At 35.8% G+C, this 26,156-nt stretch overlaps 1 protein-coding gene and 1 pseudogene across 12 annotated transcripts in view; both read right to left on the reverse strand.

The window, feature by feature from the left end:
* SOX6 (SRY-box transcription factor 6) overlaps positions 1-26,156 on the reverse strand; it is a 702,902-nt gene that overhangs the window by 547,421 nt on the left and 129,325 nt on the right. For all 12 annotated transcript variants that reach the window (XM_030918953.1, XM_030918959.1, XM_030918957.1 and 9 more), the window contains one exon: positions 11,894-11,967. The gene's annotated coding sequence lies outside the window, so the exon portion shown is untranslated. Of the gene's footprint in view, positions 1-11,893; positions 11,968-26,156 lie in introns of those variants that run through there.
* On the reverse strand, positions 19,290-20,203 carry LOC104659575 (annotated as a pseudogene).

A 26,156-nucleotide genomic window follows, 5' to 3' on the forward strand; every position in this document is an offset into this window, starting at 1 on the left:
CAGTTCTTAATCAAAAAAGTGACCCTGCATACAATTTAAGATACATGTCTTAGGTACTATCATACAACTCAGCACATAGCATACAGACTAATTAGAAACAATCTCTTTCTAACTGAAAAAAAAGGAAGGACAGAAGAGAGAGGAGAAAGGAAAAAGAAGGGGAAGGGGAAAAGAAGGAGAAAGAAGATTCATTACATTATAAGTTACTTGCCAGAAAAGTGATTCCAAAGAGTTTCCCAACCCCCAAAACTAAAAACATCATATACCACATTACAAACCTAATTCACCTGATTATTTGATCTATCAGATATAAACAAGCTTCTTGGTCATAGTTACAATGAATGAGAACTTTCTAAAGGTCTCTGATATACAATATCAGAGTGTAATACATAGATGATTACTTTCATACACATCTATATTAACCTTTACCCAGAGGAAGCAAAATTGTTCTCATTGGTTTTTACCAAGTAGACATACATTTCCTAAAATTCCTAAAGTTATACTTAGAAGGCACTGAGTTGAAATAAATAAACTTTACATAAATTGGGGGGGAAAAACTGTAGAACTCCTTTTACATTGGTATTGTCTGATCCAAGTAGTATTTCCACACCTTAAAAAAGTCCTAAAATCCATTTTGTGATTTTACAAAAATCTCTTATTTCAATCATTTACTGTTTAACTTATCACTCTGCCTTTTTCTCCTCTTCTTAATTACTGCAATGAAGTAGGAGGAACAGATATTTTCTCCATTTGTTCAACCATATTTTCTCAAAAAGCTCCAAGGCCCTCAAAGTTTTCTGACACTCAACTCTCTTGTTTATACCCACATTTTTCATGTCTCCCAGATATTGCCATTTAGTAATCTGTCTTGTGACTACAATTCCAGGGAAAAACTCTAACTAGTCACAGAGTCAACATAATTAGTGGCTTCCACATACTGCCTCTGCCAGGACAAAGCTCAGAATGTTTTAATCCCTTAAAACTGTCAGTCATCCAATGAGCACACACTTACTACTATATCAGATATCAAAATACGTGAGATCAATCTCACCCTTAAAACAATCCATTCTGATTAATGATTCTACAATATATATAATAATGGAAAAATAATACATCTGGATTTCATCATTTTGTTCAATGAAACATCAGAATACTAGTGGCAGTAATTAAAACTAAGTGATAGGCTTGTCACCAGCTTTCCTTAGCTTTAAGGAAAGAAAGAATCTATATTCTGCCCAATGTAGTCATTTATAGGAGTGGAGACTTAGGTTCCAATAATGCTGTCAGGATTCAAAAAGGGAAAAATAATTAACTGTAAAACATACCTTTTGTTGTGCTTGTGTGCTCCAAAGGTATAAAATAGCCCAGAGGTGAAATAAAAATAGAAAATCTGCTTTTATTAATGAATTCATTCACTTAAGTTTATATCAAACTGTGTGAGCTGAAAAGAAAGAGAAAGAGCTAACTCCAGTACAGTTTGTATCCAAAGAAAATTCCACCCACATAAACTCTCTAGTAACATAACAAGTTTTAAGTCCTGGGGGTAGAGACCATCTTTTCTTCTCTTGTAAGCACTGTGTCAAGCCTATAGTGCTAAGCAAATAATAATAATAACAAGCATTACATCACATGAACAAACTTTTTTGAATAATTAAACACTAAGAATATTATCTTTTTCCAGTTATCTATGAAAGGTGATGATTTGGAAATTATTCTTTTTATACTGTCATTGCCTCATGTCTTTGAATACCTCCAGCGATAAATATGTAAGTCATACTCAAAGAGAGAGAGAGAATACACAAAATGCTTTACCTTTTATTGGCAATCTTTAATTCACATTTTTATGCTTTGGAGCTAGCAAAAATTTGGTGAAATTGTAATCATTTTTACCAATATTCCAAAACAACATAAAATATGAACTTGAGATAAAACTATAAGCTGAGAGTGACACATTTCATTTATTATTCAATCTTTATAAACTGAATAGTTACTAAAATATTTCTATCTAAAAACCTGAGTAATCAATGACTTCACTTTTTCCTGAATTATAGACAGACTATATTTTACATCTTATAGACCACTGCTATAAAATAAAAGCAAAAATTGACAAATGTGATCTAATTAAAGAGCTTCTGTGCAACAAAAGAAACTATCAACAGAGTAAACAGACAATCTACAGTATGGGGGAAGATTTTTGAAAACTATACATCTGATAAAGGTCTAATACCCAACATCTATTAGGAACTTAAACAAAATTACAAGAAAAAAACAACGCCATGAAAAAGTAGGCAAAGGACGTGAACAGACACTTCTCAAAAGAAAACGTACATGTGGCCAACAATCATATGAAAAAAAGTTCAACATCACTGATCATTAGAGAAACACAAATCAAAACCACAATGGGATACCATCTTATATCAGTAAGAATGGCTATTACTAAAAAGTAAAAAAATAACAGATGTTGGTAACATTGTGGAGAAAAAGGAATGCTTATACACTGTTTGAGGAGTGTAAATTAGTTCAACCATTGTGGAAGATGGTGTGACGATTCCTCAAAGACCTAAAGACAGAAATACCATGCAACCCAGCAACCCCATTACTGGGTATATACCCAAAGGAATATAAGTCATTCTGTTATAAAGACACATGCATGCATATATTAATTGCAGCACTATTCACAATAGCAAGGACAAGAAATCAACCTAAATGACTATCAACGATAGACTAAATAAATAAAATGTGGTACATATACGCTATGGAATACTATGCAGCCATAAAAAGAATGAGATCATGTCCTTTGCAGGACATGGATGGAGCTGGAGGTCATTATTGTTGGCAAACTAATGCAGAAACAGAAAACCAAATACCACATATTCTTACTTATAAGTGGGAGCTAAGTGATGAGAACACATGGACACAGAGAGGGGAACAACACACACTGGGGCTTATCAGAGGGTGGAAAGTGGGAGAAGGGAGAGGACCAGAAAAACTAACTGATGGGTACTTGGCTTAATACCTGGAGGATGAAATAATCTGTACAACAAACCCTCATGACACAAGTTTACCTATGTAACAAACCTGCACATGTACCCCCGAACTCAAAAGTTAAAAAAAAAAAAAAAGACATGCTAAAGGTTAAATAACAACAAAAAAGCCAGCTATGCCCAATTAGTGTATTTATTGACACTTCCTCACTTCTTTATAGGTGAGACCACCACTAAGCTTAAATAATGGCTTTATTTCCCCTTCTCTATATGCACTTAGTTACTTTCAAAATTAATGAAAGCTATGTAAGAATACTGGAAGATGATTAAGCTTCTCTTCTTGGTTAAAAACAAGTTCAGAGAGCAGCTTTTTAGGGAAATATTCAAATTTATTAGCAGCTCTTAGAAAATTGCCCCCAACCACCACATTGTTTCCAATCTTAAGTTAAAAAGAATTTTTCTCCATCAGGCACTGAATCACTTTAATGTTGACTCTTGAGGAACTCTACTCCACCTTCAAATGTATCCAGTAAATTCAACTTTACTACAGTACTATAAAAATGTGAAAGAACTATAATAACATCTAAAAAAAAGAGCTGTTGGCACTATATTACCTTAGAGAAAACCCTAAACTGAATACTAATGCAAAAATTTAATGATAGTTTGCCTAGTTGCCAAAAGAGTTACAATAATTATTTTGCTATAATGTGTAAGTTGTTTTGAAGGCATCTGAGAATACTAGTGTGTAGGATTCAGAGTAAGTCCTCAAAGTGTCATTGTTCTTGTGGGTTTGTTTTTCAGTATCAATAAATCATTATTATACAATCTTCACTGTAACACTGTCCTCTGTCTAGAGGATTGCCTTATGAGTTCTGCTTCTTTAATAAGTCAGCTTCCTTGATTGGCATCCAACATGGATCCACCTCACACCAATTCCACTTTACGGTGAATACAGGATTATGAGGTCATGGTAAAACATTCAGACAGAATCAATACAGTTTTACTTCCATTTTCCTTTATAAACTACGACCAAATTTTTAGAGTTGAAAAGTAAACCAAGATCAAATTTAGACATGTTGTTTGAAATTAGCGAAGATGAAACACTTCAGTGCCAGACAAAAGCCCTGATTTTAAGAGTAGGTTTTTGCCTTCCTGAAATGCCTAGCTCAGGCTGTGTATTTTTATGCCTGCAGATATTGGCATGTTTCACATTTAAGATTATGACACACCAACTTATTTTGAAATTTTGAAAATCTTCCACCGTGCATGTTTCAAATGCTTCATGACTATCACTGATAATTGAGCAATTAACTTGAAATTACCAAATGTGCTGTGGTGGCACAATATGTAGTAAGCAACATGAAAGAATAAAGAACAGAGGAACTTGGTACAGTGAAAAAAAAGTAATAAAGTGTAAAATAGGTCATAATAATAATAATAATAGTAACTGAGTATATTTTAATGGTCCCAGGTCTCAGTGGTTTAATAGTGCCAGTAAAATGGTTTAATGAAACAAGTCCAGAGTATTAACAAACTTTTTAGAGCAGTTTGTTCTGGTGCTACAAAAATGAAGCCTCTTTCTAACTGGCCTTGTGTAATATCCAGGGACTGGTCCAAAAAGTAAGTGCGGGAGTTTCATTAGACAACAAACACAAAACAATTAGGTTAAAAATTCTGACAGATTCTTAAGAAATACAAGCTTGCAAAAATTAGATGTAAGGTCTTCCTTTAAATGTAAGACAGACAAAGCAAAAATTCTAGGGTTAAAAATGACCTCAAAAAGTCATCAAGCTATTGTGAACCTATTTGCAAATCAAAAATTAAGACACATGGCTTGACATGAAGACTGAAAACTCAGCTATACTGGAAAAACCAGAATTCCTTTTCACTGTTTATTCCATTAATGTCTCTAACATTGGACTTTTCTGACTAAAACCATAGTGTGACAATAAAGAGTAGCTTTTCTATCCTTAAATAGAGTCAGTGAAGCAAATTTCATAAACCTAAATCCTACCTTATTTTGGTGGCAGGCCATTTTAAAGGTTTTCAAGAAAAAACAGTAATTTAGAAAGTCAGAGACGGAAAAAAAGATTCAAAACTACAGCAAATTAAAAGCACTATTAAAAATATTATTTTCTCCAAATTCCATCAATACAGCTCCAAAACACCACTAAGAGATTAAAAATAGGCCAGGCTGTCCTTTCAGGTATAAATTAGAAACAGAAAGTAGACAGGGCAGAAAGAACAAGTATCTAAGGGCCCTAGTATATAAAATTTAAAAGCTTAAAATGTAATGGGTATACACACACAGATTAGCAAACTCCTTTCAATTAAAGTAGATTTCTGGCCACAGTTCACAAATGTATAGTAGCTGTGTGTATTAATGTAGATACTTCAAATGTCAGTATATCTCTAATTAACATGAGCATACAACTGTAAAACTGAGAAGGCACAATTTTAAATTCCTTACATTCCCAGCATTAATGCTTTCATGGGGCAGCTCCCGTTGTCATGGAAAATGGCATTCAAGCCCTATTTGTGGATTTTCACAGCTCATCTTTTTTATTTACCTGCTCTATGTCAAGATTAGCCTGGAATAATATTTTTTAAAGATAACGCACTTAGACCTACTTGTCCTTAAAATCACAGATGTTCTCACTGAGGGATCTTTGGTCTGGGCTATGCTCAATTTTAAACAGATTTCTTTCCATTTTAAAATGCCACAAAGACATGATTTTGTGATTTTTGTTTGTTTGTTTCCTAAAAATCTATGTAATTCAAAAAATTTCAGCTGAAGCATGCCATGTGGCAGTTTTGGAATAGAGGAGTAGGAAAATATCAGGGAGGACCAAATGGTCCAGGAACCTGAGGAAATGAAGTAAGTGGTAAAAACGTCCCTACAATATCCTCCCTGACTTAGTCTACCTCAAAATTTCAAAAATATTTATACAGCAACCAAGTGAAGACTGAGATAGTGATCAAAAACAAAAGAGAGCTGAAATTCTCTCTGAAAGGGGACAACACGGTGTTGTGAAAGGAGCACTAAATTTATACCATGAATTCAAGGTTTGAATCCTGCTACTCTGCAAAAATAAAGACAATTCCTACTCATCCCACACAGTTTTTGTGAAATTCAGTCAATTAAATGTCTGCAGAATCAAGTGTTATACCATCTTAATATTCTGTTGGTATTATTATTGCCTCAAGCCTAGAGTTAGGCAATAATCACTTTTTGTACCACACAATAAAATCCTTGTCAGAGACCTCAGGAAAAAGATTGCTATTAGAGACCATGAGCCAAGATAGAATTTTTTTAAAGGAATTCATTATCAAATTACTAAAAAGACTTGGGTAACCTGAAAAAGCAGGGTAGCTAATAAACTATGTCTCTTTTTCTGTTTGTTTGTTTGTTTGTTTTTTCTTTAACCCATCATTTACTGCTCTGGTAAAATTAAATGGTCCGAATTACATAATTATTTTTCATTAGAGATTAAAAAAATCAAATGTGAGATAAGAACATGCAAAATAAGGCAATCTTCCACAATGCCTACTTTAGGAAAAGAAAAAAAGGAAGTTTTATCTTTTTAAGGAAAAAAAAAAAAAAAACACTAGAATAAAATGCAGCTTCTGAAGAGATAGCCATTTTCCTTCCCATTGTTTTCCTCTTCTGGCCTGGGTAGTTGATTTGAGTAGGTAAGATTCCAATCGGTTCTCACACACTCTTGGTGTGGCCCATTCATTATGGATGTGCAAAACAATATCCCATCTTCCTTATCTCACAGACAGGCTTGCACACCTTACTAAGAAACCTACCTATGGCCATGAGGTATAACTTTCTGCCTTAGATCATGTAGCAAATAAGCAGTTCTAGGACATGAAAATTAAGGTTCATAAAAGAAGTCATTGTCGTTGAACCCATTTGCCTATTCTCAGGCCTGACGAGATAAATATTTCTATCGTTTTAGATGCCTCATCTTTCAGTATAAGTGGTTGGACAGTTTCCATAACAAATGAGAGAAGTAGAAACTCAGGAATTTCGGATGCCATGTTAATTTCATCTGACTTATCTTAGTCATAGTATCATCTGGCTATATTTATTTAACCAAAAGGTTCTGCAGTCAGGACACGGCCCTAGGAAAACCTGAGATCACTGACCAAAGGAACACCAAAGCCCATGCCCTAAACAAGCATATGTAAATTCTCAAGATCAGAAAATAGTTGCTTTAAGCCTGTATGACTAGCATGACATCTACCTAAGGGGCCAGACAAAGTCTCGCTCTGTCGCCCAGGCTGGAGTGCAGCGGCAGGATCTCAGCTCACTGCAAGCTCCGCCTCGCCAATTCACGCCATTCTCCTGCCTCAGCCTCCTGATTAGCTGGGACTACAGGGGCCCGCTACCACGCCCCACTAATTGTTTTGTATTTTTAGTAGAGACGGGATTTCACTGTGTTTGCCAGGATGGTCTCCATCTCCTGACCTCGTGATCCACCCACCTCGGCCTCCCAGAGTGCTGGGATTACAGGCGTGAGCCACTGCGCCCGGCCTTTCTTTTTTTTAAATGTGGAACTCCAGAAATAACCATACAGAAACTACATCAACAGTGCCCCTTCTAATTTTAGCCTTTCCCTTTGTTAAGTCAAAAGAAAGTGCTCAGCTGCTTGGATCACCACCATTCAAAGTCAGTCTAAATGTGTCTTGGTGTAGGGAATAAAGTGAAGAATTCAGGAAACAGAGCCTTTGGGTGATAAGAAATGTAAACTATATTTTAATGAAGGCCATCTTGGTTGAAATGCTGGTAATTATATTTGTCACTTTAAAAACTTTACTCATCGTAAAAACTTACTAAAGGGAATGACTAAATAATATAAAAGAAGAGAGAAAGGAGGTAAAAAAGAGACAAAGCAACTAAGATAAGATTTGGACAGCTCAAAATTATTTCCCTTCACTCTGATTTCCAGTAGAGTAAGTTCAGTTCCTTAGAATCCTCTGTTTTCACAAAGAGCCCTTCAAAGATACTTTATATTTCTTTCTCCATCTTCTTTGCTTCCTAATCCCCACCACAATACCTTGCATAAATTTAAAGTTTATGTTTAATCTAAATGACCCCACAGTTTATATAATTTTGTGCTTTACATAAGACTTACATCTAAAAATAATAAAATGTAAATTGATACCATTTCATAAAATAACAATTTATTTATTATTAAAGCATTAAAATACAAAAAATGTATTAAACTATATTAAACATGAATATCTATTTTTTTAAGCTGGTTCAAAATGCCTGTCCTAATCAATACTATTATTAAAAGAAAGGTAAAGCTGGTATTAAATAAATTTTCAATAGCTCTGCTTAAATACAGAATCATCTAAACTCTAATTTATAACATTACTTACTTCAAATAATTTCCTAGGAGTATATTCTTTAAAACCCCTTTATAGCAGTAAACTAACAAAGAAAAAGTTTCCTGTGTCTTTGCTGTTATCAAATGTAAAAAAGCCCCTAAACATCAACAGTTTACAACAATGTACACATACACATCTATTTTAAATGCAAGTTACTTAAATATAGGTTTACATACACACAGACATTTTTAATACCTGCCACACACTCTGCACCACTTCTATATAATATATATTGATTAATTTCAAATACTTTAATAGATCTTTAAAAGTTCATTCAATTTTTTCTTGAAATTTGTCTTCTTTACTTATGAAAAGTACCTTTGTTCTCCAAAATATTATTTAAAATATAATGGTGTTTTGTGGATGGGGAAGAGCAGTATGCCTTAGTATAGGCATGGCTTGAAGATATTGCAGGTTTGGGCCAGACCACTGCCATAAAGCAAATATTGTGATAAAGCAAATCATGCAAACATTTTGGTTTCCCAGTGCGTATAAGTTATGTTGACACTATACTGTACTCTGGTAAGTGTACAATGGCATGATGTCTAAGAAACAATGTATATACCTTAATTTAAAATACTTTATTGCTAAAAAATCATAATGATCATTTGAGCCTCCAGTGAGATACAATCTTTTTGATGGGTGGAGGCTCTTGTTTTGATGTTGATGGCTGCTGACTGGTCAGGGTGGTAGTTGCTGAAGGTTGGGGTGCCTGTGGCAATTTCTCTTTTTTAGTTTTGTTTTGTTTTGTTTTTTCAAGATGGAGTCTTGCTCTGTCGCCCAGGTTGGAGTGCAGTGGAACGATCTCGGCTCACTGCAACCTCCACCTCCTGGGTTCAAGCAATTTTTCTGCCTCAGCCTCCTGAGTAGCTGGGACTACAGGTGCGCACCACCACGCCCGGCTACTTTTTGTGTTTTTAGTAGAGATGGAGTTTCACCATGTTGGCCAGGCTGGCCTCAAACTCCTGACCTCGTGATCCCACTGTGGCAATTTCTTAAAATAAGACAACAAAGTTTGCCTCATTGACTCTTCCTTTACAAAATATTTTTCTGTAGCATACAGTGCTGTTTGATAGCATTTTACCCACAGCAGAACATCATTCAAAGTTGAGTCAATACTCTAAAACTCTGCTGCTGCTTTATCAACTACATTTATGTAATATTCTAAATCCTTTGTTATCATTTAAACAATGTTTACAGCATCTTTCACCAGGGTAGATTCCATCTGAAGAAACTACTTTCTTTGTTCATTTAGAAGAAGCAACTCCTCGTCTGTTAAAGTTGTATCATGAGACTGCAGCAATTCAGTCACATCTTTAGGCTTCACTTCTAATTCTACTTCTAATTCCACTTCTCTTGCTATTCTACCACATCTGCAGTTACCTCCTCCAATGAAGTCTTGATCCCTTCAAAGTCATCCATGAGGGTTGAAATAAATTTCTTTCAAATTCCTCTTAATATTGCTATTTTTACTTACTCCCATGAATCACAAACATTCTTAATGGTATCTAGAATGGTGACTCCTTCCTATGAAGTTTTCAATATACGTTGCTCAGATCCATTAGCAGAATTACTATGTATGGCAACCACAGCCTTACAAAATGTACTTCTGAAATAATGAGACTTGAAAGTTGAAATTACTCCTTGATCCACGGCCTACAGAATGGATGCTGTGTTAGCAGGCATGAAAACAACAATAATCTCCATGTACATCTCCATCTGAGCTCTTGATGGCTAGGTGCATTGTCAATGAGTAATAACATCTCTAAGGGAATCTTTTTTTCTGAGTAGTAGGTCTCAACGGTGGGCTTAAAAGACTCAGTAAACCATGCTATAAACAAGTGTGCTGTCACTCAGGCTTCCTTATTCCATTTATAGAGCACAGGCAGAGTTAATTCCTAAAGGCCCTAAGATTTTCAGAATGGTAAATAAGCACTGGCTTCAACTTAAATTCACCAGCCGCATTAGCCTCTAACAAAAGTGTCCACCTGTCCTTTGAAGCCAGGCACTGACTTTTCCTTTCTGGCTATCAAAGTCCTAGATAGCATCTTCTTCCCACATAAGGCTATTTGATCTACATTGAAAGTCTGTGGTTTGATGTAGTCACCTTCCTCAATGGTCTTATCTAGATCTTCTGGATAACTTGCTGCAGCTTCTCCATCAGCACTTGCTGTGTCACATTTACTTTTATGTTATGGAGACTGCTATTTTCCTTAAACCCTGTGAACCAATCTCTGCTAGCTTCAAACTTTCTTCTGAAGCTTCCTCCCTTCTCTCAGCCTTCACAAAAATTGAAGAGAGTTAGGGCCTTACTCTGGATTATGCTTTGGCTTAAGGGAATGTTGTGGCTCATTTGGTCTTCTACCCAGACCGCTCAAACTTTCTCCATATCAGCAATGAGGCTATTTTGCTTTCTTATTCATAATTCACTGGAGTAGCACTGTGCATTTCCTTCAAGAACTTTCCCTTTGAATTCACAACTTGGCTAACTGGTACAAGAGGCCTAGCTTTTGACCTGTCTCAGCTTTCAACATGCCTTTCTCACAAAGTTGAGTCATTTGTAACTGTTGATTTAATGTGATTCTTTAATGTGCTGCTCTTCCTTTCACTTGAACACTTAGAGGTCATTGTAGGGTTATTAACTGGCCCAATCTCAATATTGTTGTGCCTCAGAGAATAGGGTGGCTCAATGAGAGGGAGAGGGATAGAAGAACAGCCAGTTGGTGGAACAATCAGAATACACACAATACACACAAGTTCACCACCTTATATGGGCTTGTTTGGTGGGGCCCCATAATAATTACAATAGTAACATCAAGATCACTAATTACAGATCACCATAATAGACATAATAATAACGAGACAGTTTGAAATATTGTGAGAATTATGAGAATGTAACAGAGAGACATGAAGTGAGCACATGCTACTGCAAAAACGGTGCCAATAGACTTGCTCAATGCAGGGTTGCCATAAACCTCTAATTTGTTTTAAAAAAAATCTGCAAAGCACAATAAAACAAAGTGCAATAAAATGAGGTATGCCTGTACATTATCTCCTCATGTGCTGACAGCTCTTTGAATTCTATACTGTCTCACATCTTTTCTATGGGCACAGGCACATAGCACTTTTCAAGTACAGCCAACCAGAAGACTATCAGAAGTTATCAGTGTAAATTATTCATGTATATATAGACTAGACACTTTAAGATAACTCATTCCTACAATTGAGCCCTATTCTCAAAGAGTAAGATATTTATTCTTTAAGCTTATTATAATGGGCCCTGCATTGTGTTATTTCACTGGAAATTACAACAAATTGAGGCTTTTTACCAGCTGGTACTTTTTTGTATGCTCCTCCCAAGAAAACACTAATCAAAAAATAATAATTACAAAACAATCGCAAAAAAACTAATAAAAATTCACACATACTAGGAGTTAAGAACTTGTTTACAAACTGTAACTGTTTCATTGCACAATGAGAAAAGTAATAAATAAACCAATACTTACAAATATGCACAAAAAATATCAGCCCCAGCACCCAGAAATCACTGGTAAATTGCCTTTGAATTCATGAAAGTGACCTGAAAATTTAATAGAAAATGAAATTAAAAAGGATAAGTATATTGCATTTATATGCTTTATGAAAGAAGTATACATTCTGGCTACAAATCATATGATTTTTAACTCATGTAGTTATCCCCATCTACTCTAATAACTTTTTCAAAAATGATAATGCCAAAAGAAACAATTATTTCATTGTTCTACATCTAAGAATGCCAGATCTCCATCCAATATTGCTCTTTAAAAAAAAAAAATCGGTAATAAAGTAGGTGTTAAAAGTACAAATAAGTAAGAACAAAAGGGAAAAAATTTTTAAGAGAAAGAAAGAAATAGGTTTATAATTTATATTTGAAAAACAATTTATGTCTGCAAGTTGAAATGAATTAGCTTCACAGAGAATATCTTAAATGTGCTTGACAGGAATATCTTGTAGGTAGAAATAATAAGAAAGAATGAAGTGTTTGTTCTACCTAGGTGTGGAACCCATAAGATGCTTAGGTTATTATATACAATGCATTCTGTATAAGCCATAATTCAATTCAAAATTCTTTTGCTCACATATACTTTATTCTCACTGAAGAGGTAACAGATGCAACTCAAACACACAGAGCTAGCCTTATACAAATTTTTAACATACAAAGAGTCATTTTATGCCTCTAAATGCCTATGATTTCCTCTATCCAGGACCCCCATGCATTAGAAGGTAGTTTGGTAGTTTATTTTTATTGTTTGGTCTAAATACAGCATATTTTTAGTTCCATTAAAACAAAGAAACTTTGTTACAGAGGCTGTATTCTTTCAAAAATGTGAGCATGGCTATGAGTAGCAGTCATCAAAAAATAATAATAGAGCTTGGGTTCCTAATTTAGGTCAGAAACTTTCCTAGGCTCTAGGGACTGGTTTGATTCAATCTGCAGTTTTTAAATATAGCCAGCAAATATCTAGGTTAGTTACAGCTAACTAGATTTAAATAAAATCCTTCTGAAAAACAATGGATCTTGATCAACATCATTTGTAGGAACCACTGCACCCAACTTTGCAATTATAGCACAAATGACCTTAATAGATTAGGTATAGGCATCTGAAATTAAGATGAAATACGAAATAAATATCTAACTCAGCCCTCTCCAACCCCTAAAATATGCTTTACCTAAATGATCAGGTAATTTATTATATTTTCTAGTCAAGATTGATAGATAATAGAGCCAGGTGCAGTGGCTCACACCTGTAATCCCAACACTTTGGGAGGCTGAGGCAAGTGGTTTGCTTGAGTCCAGGAGTTCAAGACCAGCCTAGGCAACATGGCGGGACCCCATCTCTAAAAAATTTTTTTAATTTTTTTAAAGATTAATAGATGACAAAGGTGTGGGCATTTGAACAGATTTAAGCATCAACAGCTAATATACCCATTAGACTCCTTCACTAGACCTTCTTGTCCTTGTAGGAAATGGTGCCTCAGGGCTTCCCCACTCTAGTTTCACCAGTTTCCAGCAATTCTGTAACTCCTATTTCCACAGTGCAAGAAGTACAGGACAGTCTGGCCAGGGGGATGTAGCTCTGTCATTAATTTTTGGCATTATACCCTTTTCTTCCTCATTGCTTCTGCTGTTTAGGGATCTAGGGGAGTAATTTTATCTGGGACACCAGACAAGCGTACCTGGACACACTGTGTATATTATCAAAAACCATCAAAGAGTACTGGTTCTGATTCAAACCATCCTCACATGCCATCCCCCGCTGAATTATAAATTATAATTTCCTTATAAAGAAGTTACCCACTAAATAAATTTTATAGCAAAATGCTATATATCCAAAAGTCTAAATTCTAGAAGAATCCAAAAGAAGTTTTAGTTCTTATACATTTTAAAATACCACACCTTGTTTTTCTGACAAATACTTTTTAAAAGCATTAATTGGAATTATGCAAGATACATGATACCTCCTATCCCTTCACTTCCACATAAAGGATAGGGAGCTAAAAGAAACTGCGACCAGAAAATATTGCGGTTAGGGTAGATTTAATTTTTTAATCAATGAGCTATCTTGAATTAAGATCTCTAACTCTAGAAATATTTTTAATTTTGGAACAAGTCACATTCCAGACATTTAGAACAAATAATATTTTCACATACACCAATACAAAGTCAATAAATCTTATTTATCATATCAGTGCAGTCCTGCTACATATGTTTAAAGCAACTGTGAATCTCATTATCAACTGATTTGCACTATTGGTGAAGTTTAGAGCAAAGATTTAAAAATAATAAGTTCCTATGGTCAAAGAGTTCATTACTACATAATTTTTAAAATGGCTGTAATGCATACTTCTGCATGCAGATAACTGAAAGCTAAACAAGCAACATTTTATGAGCAGCAAAGAGTTAAGAATTAATACACACACAATTGAAATAGGTACTTTTTTAAGAACTAGGAAAGTTTAGTCTTAAAAAGACATTTACAAAAATAAAACCAGTCACTATGGTCCTGAGGGCAGCACAAATGTGAAAAGATAGAGAAGGAAATGCCAGAGCAAATCATTATGTGTTCTGGAAAATCTCAATCTGCTTGGTAAAATGAATCCTCAGAACACCTAATCACCCATGGATTGTTCCAGTTCTCTATTTGCTCATTTATACATTCAGCAGAGAGTGACCATGGGTTAAAGATCACACTGGACAGTAAGAACACAAAAATTTTAAATTAAAAAAAAAGGTCTTTCCCATCAAGTATTTCAAACAATCAATAATCTGACCTGGGTCATAGTCTATTACACATCTGACCATGGTGGTAATTTGCTCCATAATATTTAGTCAGCAAGTTTTTAACATATTCTTAATATACTAAATAAAAAATGCATTACTACATATACTTCAATATAATAATGCACAAGAGGCCAAGTGCAGTGGCTCATGCCTGTAATCCCAACACTTTGGGAGGCCGAGGCAGGCAGATCACTTAAGGCCAGGAGTTTGATACCAAACTGGTCAACATGACGAAACCCTGTTTCTACTAAAACTACAAAAATTAGCCAGGCATGGTGGTGCACACCTGTAATCCCAGCTACTCAGGAGGCTGAGACATGAGAATCACTTGAACCTGGGAGGCGGAGGTTGCAGTGAGCCGAGATTGCATTACTACACTCCAACCTGGGTGACAGAGCGAGACTCTGTCTCAAAAAAAAAAAAAAAAAAAAAAAAACAAGAGATACAAAGAAGAAGTGCACAAATGAAGAAATGCAAATGTCCAATAATATGAAAATGTGTATAATCCCCCAAATAGCCAAAGAAATGTAAATAAAATATTTTTACTCATAATACTGGCAAAACATTTTATAAACTGGACAAAAACTGGTATTGATGAGAGTGTGGAAAAATAAGCACTTTCATGTACTATTGATGGGATTATAAATGTATGACTTTTCTGAATGGCAATTTTACAATAAGTTTTAAAACTTCTACTGTCCATATCCTTTGAGATTTCAACACTACTTTCAAAAATTATCTTAAGGAGCTCATTATAAATATGATAAAAGATACACAGATTTAATATGTTCACTACAGTTTTTTATAATAGCCAGAATTAGGAATTGATTGAATAAGTAAATTGTGCTACAAACATATAACACTACTCTGTAATTATTAAAAATCATTATATAAATCTATATTTATTGACAAAAAAGACTGCCACAATACATTGTTGAATAAAAAATATGTGTATAATAAAAGTCCACCAATTTATAGAATATCAAATATTTATGTGAAAATCAAATATATATGCATGTATAAGTTTCACAAAATATAATTTAACAAAAATGTTAACATTGGGCAGGGTGCCATAGGTTATTTTTACTTTCTTACTCTTTTGGTTTGATATTATTTAGATTTTTTATACTTAGCATGTCTAATGTGTGCCAAAATGAGGAAGCTATTTCTAAATCCAGTACATCACTTCGAGATTCAAAAGAAATCACCCAGATCTAGGATAACTTGCTATTAGTCTGGGGGCAAAAGCCAAATATTAATATTAGTTTTAAAAACTCTCCAAATTACAGGGCAACTTCAAATGAGTATCTTAACATCAAATGAAGAAACCATAAACATTTTCACAAAAGCTTGTCCCACTCTACCAAAAATAGGTAATAGATCAAAGGTAAATAGCAAATAAAAACATTGCCACCTCCCTGTATAATTAGACTTTAAAAGCTTTCAAGCTACATTTTTAAATCCTGCCTAAAGCCTGTCTTTAAGCCAAATCCACTTCTGTTTTTAGTAACCCCCCTCCCCTTACCTTCGTTTTATTATTTGAGTTAGCAAGAAAGTTCAAGTATCAAATGGGTGATTGGACTAAATGACCTTACAGCCCTGAGATTCAGTGATTCTGAGGTATTATTTAAAGTACTAAAGTGCTTCCAAAACACCTGTAACAAATTTTGTCTGCTTTTACATTAAATTGTAGCATTGCATGATTAAAACTGAAGTCAAGAATTAAATAACTTTTTAAATTTATTGATGCATTGATTTTACTAATATTACACATAGTGAGCCACTGAATTAAAACAACTGTCTTCAAAGCATTGATTTTCTCAACTAACTTTTAGGAAAATATCAATGCCTGGTCTTTCATATATCAAAATAAAAATTACACATTAAAAATATCCTGTATGCAAATTGAAGTGGGTTTTCCAGGAGATGTGATTGTTGCATTAAAACTATTGCTATTTCCTCCAAAGCTCCATCAATTTAAAAATTTCAATTCTTCACTGTTACTATCACTTTTTTTGCTTATGGCTTTACTAGATTAAACCCATGTTTATTGAACTACATAATGCTTAGTTTTCTTTTTCCTTAATAATAATATTAAATTATGCAGAATTTGAATCAACTATAAATAATAAAATGTGAAATTTGACTTTCAGTAGAACTGACATTAAGCTAATGTCCAGTATTTTTTTTAAATGGAGATGTTAATAATTAAAAACATCACAATACTGAATAGAAAATTGTGTCTCCTAATGCAAAAGGTTAGAGTATTTGTGAGGTATCAAGGAAGACAATTTAAGATGCTACCTAGTCCGCCACTCTGCTGTTCTGGAAGAACTTGCTTCCTCAAAGAAATAGGAATTTCTCCTATTCTTAAAGATCTCCAAAGGTAGTTATTATTGAAGCCACCTCATAATAGCTTATTCATGTATTCTATGCTGCTTAACCTATATCTCTTCAATATTATTTTGGTATTGAGGGCCACCACTTAGAAGGGACATTGGCAAAGCATTCAGAGGAGAATGGCTAGGAAACTTTATGGAAACCATGTTACAATAGAATCGTTGCATGTTCAATGATGGTGGTTGGAATGAACTTGGAGATCATGGAGTCCAGTGGTTATCAAACTCTTAGGTCTCAGAACTCCCTTACAGTCCTAAAAAGTATTGAGGGTCCCAAAGAGCTATTGTTACATTTATCAATACTTACTATATTAGAAATTAAACTTTAAATTTTTTAAAGTTATTTTAAATAACAATAATAAACCTATTACACAGTATTATAAAGTATTTTATGAAATATAAGCATATTTTCCAAAATAAAAAAGAGAGAGAAAACTAGCATTGCTTTACATTTTTGCAAATCTCTTAAATGTCCGGTTTAGAAAAAGACAGCTAGATTATCACTGGTGCTACTGCATTCAATCTGTTGTGATATGTTGGTTTGGTGGAAGTATGTGAAAAGTATCCATTTTCACACAGATAGAAAGAGGCAGAATGTTTTAATAGCCTTTTCAAATAATTGTGGCTATTCTTTTATATTATATCAAAATTTGACAAGTAATCATTTCTCAAAGGTTAATTGCAATATGGAATCTAAAACTTGAATATCAATAAACTTTTTGTATTCCATTACTCTAAAATCAAATCACCTTTAAATGGATCTTTTAGCTATGCCTGACTTTGTAACACCATACATTAGTTCATTTGAGAAATATTGGCTCACTGAGTTTAAAACATTGACATGTTCTATTATGCAATATTGTTAAAACCACATTTCTTAATATCACCACCCAATCTTATCAGAAAGGTTTTTAAGTATTGGGAAGCGATCATGATTGTGTGGTGGGTAAAAGCTTTCCAAACTACTCATTTGCTCTTGGAAGCTCAAATTTTATTGACAAAAAAGTGTCACTTGCTTTCCTCAAAATAGGCAGGCTCACTTTGTTCATTTTTGAGAATATGTCTGCCAGGTTTTTAAGTCTAAATAACCATTGTGTGTTTGTTAGTTGTTCTTTCAAGTAAAAAATGGTGTTCTTTGAAAAAAGTAGTTAGTTCAACTCAATTACAAGTGATTTTCCTCAAGATAACCATCATACTTGGGTATGTAGTGTAAGTGCCTTATACATACTTCCCATTTCAGCACACAGAGTATTAAAGAAGGGTCAAGAGTTAATAAAATTAACAATTTTGCTGTTTCATCTACAATGCTCTTAAGTGAAAGTGGCCTTTTGTTTGTTTGTTTTCATGAGTGGTAATAATAAAGAATTCAATGACTACTAACATAATTTGGTGCCACTGTCTTAATGTGTGCTAAGGCACCAGCAGTTTTAACCCAAAATTGCTATGCATCCTCAGTGCAAATGTCAATACAGTGAAAAAGACAACTAGCAATTTCCCATTATGATGAAAATAGTTTTGACAACACACCCTCTGAAAGGGTCTCAGGGATCCCCTGTGTCCACAGGCCACATTTTGATAACTGCTGATCTACTCTGATACTCCATTTTGCAACCAAGGAAATTATCTTAGTTTTTTCAAGCATACAGTAAGAGGCAATGATACCTAGCACAGCAAATGTAATATAGTAAATGCTGATCAAAATTAGTTTCTCTTTCCTCCTTCCCAAAGAAAGAACAATACTTGTGGCTGGAAATTACAAAGTGGTAGGTTTTAGTTCGGTTCAAGATAAACCTTTTTTTTTTCCAAGCTCACAAAAGGACTTTTTATTTGAGGCAAAGAGAAGTCTTGCTGAAAGGGTTACAGTTCCAAGCAGTCAAAACTCAACTGTTACTTGCACTATTTTGACCTGGTAGATTTTGCTTCCCTTTGGTCAGAAAAGGGTATTCAGGTTGTACTTTCCCCAGCAGGGCAAAAAGAAGGGCAAAGCAAACTGGAAGAGACCTCTAGTCTACTGACAGGGCTCTTCAGATCCAACATCAAGCTGGACACACCCTTGCTGGCCACTCTACAGTTTGCTGTCCCATTGCTGAGTGACACAGGCCCTACTACCTTTGCAATGAAAACAAATGAGGCAGGAAACACAGGTATAGGTCACTTAGGGATGAGCAGGCAACCACAGCTTCAAAACTCTTCACGGAAGGGGTAATCCTTGTGGCAGGCACAGCTCACCAAGGCACAGACCCTCCAGTTCCTGTTGTAGCTGAGTGAGGTGGTCACATCCTGGCTGCTCAGTTCAAAGTTAAAGACCTTAACATGCTCAGCAATGTGTTCTGGTGTCACAGATTTGGGGATCACCACCAAGTTCCTCTGCATGGGGAGCCGGATCAGGACCCGGACTGTAGTTTTATTGTGCTTGGCTGTGATCGCCTTGATCCTGGGATCCTCCAGGAGGGAAGGGTCCTCGGGCTTGGCCCAGTACCTGTCGGGAGAGCTGAGGGGGCTCTAGGCAGTCACCACGATGCCTTTGGACTGGCAGTACTGGATTAACTTCTCCTGAGTGAAGTACGGGTGGCACTCAATCTGGTTAACCACAGGCTTATCCTTTAAGTCAGGTTTGTTTAAGATCCTCTCTACCTGGAGATGGTTGAAGTGGAGATGCCAATAGCTTTCACTAGCCCTTCATCCACCAGCTTTTCCATGGCCGCCCATGTGTCCAGAATATTGGTGTCACTGGGAACCACATTGCCTGACTCATCCTTCCCAGGCTTAAAGCCAGTTGGCCAGTGAATAAGGTAAAGGTCCAGGTGGTCCAGCTTCAGGTCACTGAGCGTCTTCTGGCAGGCTCCTTTCACCAGGCCCTTCTCATGGCACGTGCACCACAACTTACTGACAGTAAAGAGCTCCCTGAGCTTCTCCTGAATGGCCACCTCCACCTCATTTTCATTCTGGTACACATGGGCACAGTCGAGGTGGTGGTACCCAACATCGATGACCACCTTCACAGCCTCAGTCACCTGGCATGGAGGAGGCTTCCAGGTGTCCAGCCCCAGGATGAGCATCCTGGTACCGTTGTTGAGCACGAGGTGGCTGGCCATGGCTGCTGCACTCCCCAGACTCCCACCCAGAACTGTGCCTAGTTCAGTCCAAGATAAATCTTTTAAAGCAATGAAATAAGTTGCCTCATCAAATAGAAGTTGTCAAAGTTGAGACTGCATGACTCTTTACCAAGAATGTTGTAGAAAGAATTCTTACAGAGTTTAAAGTTGTACCAAAACTTAGCTGATTATATAATCACCTAAAAATCTTTTATAAAGTTCAAATTTCTGGGCCCACTCCAGACCTCCTAAACCAAAATCTCCTTGAGTAGACCAGGAGTTTACATTTTTTTAAAAGCTCTGGAGGTGACTGTTACAGTTGGCCTAGATGTAGATTGGTATTCAGGAACTGCTGTATCAGTTCTCCTCTAAAGTCACTACCACTCTAAGATTCTACAACTTTATACTATCCACACCCACTAGGAAGAATACCTTTACACTTTAATGTAACATACCCTAAGCCTACTTTAATAAATTATATGGTCAGGATCAAGGTATTTCAGGGTGAAGAGAGGAGGAATTATTGTTGCATTTCCTTAGGCCCACCAGTTCACCTCTGCCAACATGTGTAGCTGAATTGTAAATCAGAGATAGGATTGCATAAATTTGACACATTTTTACAACTGCCAACACTTTACTGCTCTCCTGAAAGAATAATTCAATAAGAGCTATCTATGAACAAAGTGGTCAGTATAAAAAGAGTGTCTACACACACAAAAAAAAAAAAAAAAAAAAAAAATGAGGGCCAGGTGCAGTGATTCACACGTGTTATCCCAGCACTTTGGGAGGCCGAGGTGGGAGGGTCGTTTAAGGTGAAGAGTTCAAAACCAGCCTGGACTCCCATCTCTACAAAAGAAATTTAAAAATTAGCCAGGCAGCCGGGTGCAGTGGCTCACACCTGTAACCGCAGCACTTTGGGAGGCCAAGGTGGGCAGGTCATGAGGTCAGGAGTTTGAGACCAGCCTGGCCAACATGCTGAAACCCCATCTCTACTAAAGATACAGAAACTAAGCTGGGCATGGTGGCGTGTGGCTATAATCCCAGTTACTGGGGAGGCTGAGGTAGGAGAATTGCTTGAACTCTAGAGGTGGAGGTTGCAGTGAGCTGAGATCTTGCCACTGCACTCCAGCCTGGGTGACAGGGCAGGACTCCATCTCAAAAAAAAAAAAAAAAAATTAGCCAGGCATGGTGACACACACCTGTAGTCCCAGCTACTCAGGAAGCTGAGGCGGGAAGCCCACTTGAGCACAGGAGGTTGGGGCTGCAGTGAATTAAGATCACACCACTGCATTCTACCCTGGGCAACAGAGTGAGATCCTGTCTCAGAAAAGGGAAGGGAAGGAAAGGGAAGGGAAGGGGAGGGCAGGAGAGGAGAGGGGAGGGGAGAGGAAGGGCGGGAATATTTAGAAGACCACATGTCATTACTTTATAAAGCTATTTTACAAAGGCAGCTTATCATTATGAACCAAGATCAAATTACAGACCACAAGCTTCCAAAAACTATTTACAGAATCACCATGTGACTTAATCCCCAAAATTTGTATTTTGACATCTTCACTAAAGAAATATTCCAGCCAGGCGTGGTGGCTCCGCCTGCAATCCCAGCACTTTGGGAGGCTGAGGCGGGCCGATCACGAGGTCAGCAGATCGAGACCATCCTGGCTAACATGGTGAAACCCCTTCTCTACTAAAAATACAAAAATAAATTAGCCAGGCATGGTAGCCGGCGCCTGTAGTCCCAGCTACTCGGGAGGCTGAGGCGGGAGAATGGTGTGAACCCAGGAGGCGGAGCTTGCAGTGGGCCGAGATGGCACCACTGCACTCCAGTCCAGGCAACAGAGCGAGACTCTGTCTCAAAAAAAAAAAAAGAAATATTCCACATACTTCATAAACACAAGGCAGCACGGCAACCTGACAAAAATCAAATAAAAATTTTGCAGTGAGTATAAAAGAATATATTTTGTAACTTTTCACCTAATAAACTTGTTCTCCTTTATTCCTTCATGTCCGTTGCTTTTCTTATCAAAATAAACTTCTTTGAAATAACACCTATTGTCTTTTCTAAGATCTTTTTTCTTACAGCCTGTGTGATTTCAGAGATAACTAGTTAATAATAATAGTTTTTAAAAAGGCAAAGGGTCCTGTATGAGTAGGTCTGGAGAAAAAAAGTCATTATCAAAACATAATCCACAGACTATCTATATCAGAACTGCTTAGAGTGCTTATTAAAATAAAAAATTTGTGAGCGGGTGCAGTGGCTCATGCCTGTAATCCCAGCACTTTGGGAGGCCAAGGTGGGCGAATCACTTGAGGTCAGAAGTTCGAGACCAGCCTGGCCAACATGGTGAAACCCCATCTCTACTAAAAATACAAAGATTGGCTGGGCATGGTAGTCCTGGCTACTCAGGAGGCTGAGGCAGAAGAATCACTTGAACCTGGGAGACACAGGCAGCAGTGAACCAAGATTGCGCGACTGCACTCTGGTCTGGGTGACATAACGAGACTCCACCTCAAAAATAAAATAAAATAAAATAATTTTAAAGATTATTAAAGCTCCACCCAAACCAATCAATTCTATGATTCTGAGAGTTGGCCCATTAATCTAATTTTAAGCATTCTTCAGGTAATTCCTAGCACACTAAAATTCAAAAACTCCCAGGCTAAAGAGAAACTGTGCTAAATGGGAGTATGCTCACAAAAACTTTTGTGGAACAATGAAAATTTTGTAACTCTATAAAATGTCTTATTTTACAGAAAAAATTCTCAATGATTTTGGAGTTCCTGTTTTTTAAAAATAAAATAACGATGTTTTCTTAAATATAAGGAGGTATTAGAAACTAGACATTCGAATTTAACTAAAAAATTAAGTCTTAGTTAATTGCAGGGTGCTTTTTTTAAAAAAATCTGAGATAAAGATACAAGCAATTCTTCAGCAATTCAACTAATATTTCTGAGAGCCCACAGGATGAACAGCATGAATATGGATATCTAGGGATACAGGACAATAAAGCATAATCCCAGACCTCCAGGAATGACCATTTGGATTCATTGTAAGATAGATGCTATAGTTAGAATAGTCTTGCTTTTGCAGTACACTATCATATCCAGAAGAGAAGAGGATTCCTATCCTTGCTGAGTTTTCTCTTCCTGAGTTCTGCTCACAAAATGGAGTAACAGTAGAGTGGCAGAGATTTAAAAAGCAATCATTTAACAAAATCTTGCAAATAAATTTTAATTTTTAAGACCATACCTCTTTTTAATCAGCGTATTTTATATAGAGTAGACATATAGAAAAAACTGAGGCAGGGCCATTCTTTGTACTTGTTCTAGATAATTAAATCAAGATAAATTTAAAGACAGCTAAAGATGGTCAATTTTCATCCTCACTTTTTAAAAGTCTTCTTGCTACCACTCTCAGTACCACTCCCTCTTAACCACAAATAATGACTTCAGTAATGAAGCGCTGTAATTTAAAAGTATCAGGCAAATAACAGCAAGTAACTTAGATGAGTTGACACCACCTGTTGCGCAAATATGTACTTAGACTATTACAAAAATAACAACTGCATTATCAACTGGATACAGACCAGAACAACTTATGGGAATACAGAGAGTCAACATAGTCTCAACTTGCATGTATGTGGCACTTTACATTTTTCAAGCATTCCTAAATTTATGGTAGAAATTAAAAGGAAGAGAGATGCTGAAAGAAGAGAAAATAAAGATTTGATAACTATGGGCTAATTATCTAAGAGTCCTAATTCCTAGAGTAAATCATCCTTACTCATCATTTACTGGATGCTTACTCTGTGCCAGACACTGTGTTAAGCCCTGAGAAAACAAAAATGAATGCAGTAGAGTTGGTGACTTCAAGGAGTTCACAGCCTAGTAAAGAAGACAAATAATTACAGCTTTGTATGCAATATGTAAAGAAAAGAAAGCAGATTATAAAACTATATAATGTCACTTTCTAAAATAAATAAAATACTTTTAAAGATGAGGATGTTAACATTTACTTCCCAAAGTTTTTGTGGGGATTTGACATATGAAAATGCTTACTAGATGGGGTATGCCTTCCATAAATGTATTTCCCTTTTTGCTTTTTCCCTAAGACTCAAATGAAATGAGCTCAAGTCACATCTTAGGTGATGTGGTAGCTAGTATAGTCATCCACTTTTTAAAGAGGAATGCCTTAAGGGTACAAGACCCTACAGTTGTGTCCTTGGCAATGCTACCACATTATCACACCTAACAAATAAACAGTGTAGAGCCACTAGGAGTTGGTCCTTGGCAATGCTACCACATTATCACACCTAACAAATAATCGCTGTAGACCCACTAGGAACTTAGTTGCACACTACAGGTTAGTCCTTCTCAACCTTACCTTAGGTCTTTTGCTCACTCTCAAAAACAAAGAAACAAAGAGGATCATATGGAGAGATCCTGCTTATCATTTTACTGTATCTTCTTCATAACAATTTGAAGATTTCACTTTGAAGTCCAGACAAGATCTGGCCTAGCCTCGGAGGTTGCCTCACATTCTAAGTAAAAATATCAGGGATAGCAGAATGAAATGTGCCCAAGTTTACAGGCAAGGAAACAGACATACAACTCACTTAGGACCACATGACAAGTTGCTGACAGAGCTTTCATTTGAAGTCAGAGTTTCCCATTACTAGGCATATGACGTAAAGCCAAAAAGAGGGGATAAAAATTATATTCACATACTTTTTAAAAAGTAATAAAAGACTACGTTCTTAGGAAAAGGACTGAGAGGAATAAGCTGTTAACAAAGGCTGCCACTAGGCATGGGACAATAGGTAAACACTTTCTTTCCATTTTTCACATTTTTCTAAATTTCCTTAACGCTGAATATTTTAAATTGGAAAAAATAAATTAAGCAAAAAAAAGTATGCAGTTCTACTATTTTATACAGAGTTCACACTTGTGAAGGTCACAATCTTGAGCAACATTCAGAGTATTTTTTAAATTGTCATTAACATGCAAGTAAATCTTCTATTTAATAATGTGAGTTCTATATCCTACATCCAAAAATAAGTGAAAGTTTAAAATACAGGCAACTCACTAGTCATAATATTACGTCATTATGTGGTTATTAAAACTTTTATTTGGAACCCTAGACAACAGAATGAGAAAACATTTGTGGTATGTATCCACTGTATTATATAATAGACTTAGTCAATAGAGTTATCTAACTATCTTTAAATCAGCAATATTCCTCTGAAAGTATGGTCTGAGATAGATTAACTACTTTTTCCTTGATAAATAACTTCCATTTAAAAATGCAACACAGATTCATTGCTAAAACTGAAAGAGATAACATGTAAAGCAATTAGTCCAGTACCCTGGCACTTAACAGGTATACTTCACATAGCTAACCTCTTAGAGTAACAATGGCACTTCAAAGTATGAGTTTTTTAACCTTCTTAACTTTTTATTCCATTACTTCACACTCTACTAAAACAACAGGAACCAGAAGGCAGTCTAGTATAGTGAGAGAGTGAAGGCTAGAAGGCAGATCTAGCTTCAAACCCTGGTTCTGACATTTAGTAGATATGTAACCATGGGCAATTATTTAATTTCTCTGCATTTTAGGTTCCTCATTTGTAAAATAAACACAATCTCATCTCACCTACCTTAAAAGATTTTAAGGATAATAAAATGAGATTATCTACATAAAATAACTAGCAACATACTGAGCCCACAAAGTAATGTGTTCAACAATTTTTGGCAATTATTAGCAGGAAAAATAATTCCCAAATTTTTTGTAAAAGGTCAGATTGTAAACAATTTAAGCTTTGATAGCCATATGGTCTCTCTACCCAACTCTGCCATCATAGAGCAAAAGCAATTATAGAAATTATATAAATAAGTAGGCATAGCTGTATTGCAATAAAATTTTATTTACAAGAACAGGTAGTGTGCCAGATTG

This window comes from Rhinopithecus roxellana, chromosome 15 (assembly GCF_007565055.1).
Source record: "Rhinopithecus roxellana isolate Shanxi Qingling chromosome 15, ASM756505v1, whole genome shotgun sequence".
In the NCBI taxonomy this organism is placed as follows: Eukaryota; Metazoa; Chordata; class Mammalia; order Primates; family Cercopithecidae; genus Rhinopithecus; species Rhinopithecus roxellana.